The sequence below is a fragment of the Montipora capricornis genome, chromosome 11, assembly GCF_036669925.1.
Source record: "Montipora capricornis isolate CH-2021 chromosome 11, ASM3666992v2, whole genome shotgun sequence".
Taxonomy (NCBI): Eukaryota; Metazoa; Cnidaria; class Anthozoa; order Scleractinia; family Acroporidae; genus Montipora; species Montipora capricornis.
The window spans coordinates 27,591,809-27,593,672 of NC_090893.1; positions in this window are offsets into that span (position 1 = coordinate 27,591,809).

Here is a 1,864-nt window from a genome sequence, read left to right on the forward strand (position 1 = left end):
TGTTAATACCATTAATACTAAGTATTAGTATTGTAGTGTTAGTAATGTAATGCAGTAAATAATAATAATAATAATAATAATAATAAATCCTACAGTCTTTAAGTGGATGACTGAACGTTATTTTGCTCCAGACATTGATTTATTTGCGTCGCGCTTAAATTATCAAGTGGGCCTCTATGTTTCGTGGAAACCAGACCCAGGCGCGTGGGCGGTGAACGCGTTTTCGGTAGTTTGGTCTTGTTTGAAACCTTATTTGTTTCCTCCTTTCAGCCTACTGGGCAAAGTGTTGCAGAAACTGAAAGTGGAAGAAGTTCCAAGCGCGGTTGTGATAACTCCAGATTGGCCGACGGCCCACTGGTTTCCTCTAATATTGGAGATGGTAATCAACCGACCACTTCTGTTACCCCAGTGGCAGACGCTGCTGATCCTGCACCAGTCAGGGAAGCTGCATCCGCTGAGGAAGTCTCTTCGCCTAGCCGCGTGGAATTTATCAGGAGTCGATTGGAAGGTGAAGGAATTTCTTCAAGGGAAGCCACATACATCTTGGAGTCGTGGAGAGTCGGCACAGGGAAGCAGTACTCGGCGGGGTGGTGGTGCTTTACTGGCTGGTATAAGCAAAGGACGAGAGATCCTGTACAAGCGACTGTAGGGGCGGTGTGTGACTTTTTGTCTGACCACTTATTCTCTGCCTAAACAGTGTTGTTTGTCTTTCAAAGAGGGTTAACACTGAAGTTGTCTGGTTTTGCCACGTGACGCCACCAAACGTTGCACATGTATATTGCCACAAAGTGTTATTTTGGAGTATCCATTCCAGTAATGTCGTTTCCTTTGTCTCACAAGTCTCAAAGGAGATTTCTAAACAAAATAAGATTCACAATTAACCATGAAGCCTTGTAGCCACGTGTGAATATTAATATATCGAATGTGGACTATGGTCCCAAGAGAAAGCAAAAACAATGCTCAAGCAAACAAAGAGTATTATGTTCAGCAAATGCGCATGCTCAAAAATATCCTGCACTGCAGGCGATATTTTGGCGCGGAACGCTAGATAAATCAGGTTTTCGATGCCGCCATCTTGGATTGTGATTTGATGCTTGACCGGTAGAGGGCTGGTGCAGTGACGGGTTCCCCTTAACGCCTACTCCCTCGGCAAATATTTCCTCGCCTTAATCTTCCACAGTTGCTAAGTCTAAGATGGTGGCCTAATACGAAAATGTGCACTCGCGCGCCCAAAAGACGCCTGCACTGCAGGCTAGCTCAAAAATGGTACTCCGCACCAATACTTAGACGTTCGTACCACATGGATGACACAAGGAGAACAAGGTAAGCAGCTATTATGGATGCAGGAAAAGGATCATCATATAACATTCTGCCCTGGGTATTGTTATTCATGAAATGTAAATAAGGTATGGGAAATCGCTATGGCTTGGGACAAACCCAAACCAGAGGAAGAGCCTGGAGGATGCGCTCCAAAAACCCGGATTCCTCGCGGGGTGGAGGGCGGTTCGCTAGATCTGATCTAAACGGCGGCTAAGGGGCGGGCCCAACGTGGACCTTTACATTCATAATTTACAAGTCCCCAGGGCATATCATTAGCATATGCAAATGACTTAGCATCGCCTGTAGGGGAGAAAACAGGTATTTCAAACCAAGTTTGGGACCTTGGAGCAGGTAATGCCACGACGCCCTGACAACGCACCCAGAGGTTCCGCTGCTGGTTCATTTATGGCATTTGTTCAGCGCATTCAGCAATATTTACCACATGTGCGACACAAGGATTCTTTGACAGAACACATTCATGTGCCCATTTCTGAGATAATCGAACAGTCCATATACACTGAACGGGTAGTTCATTAGCAAAGAA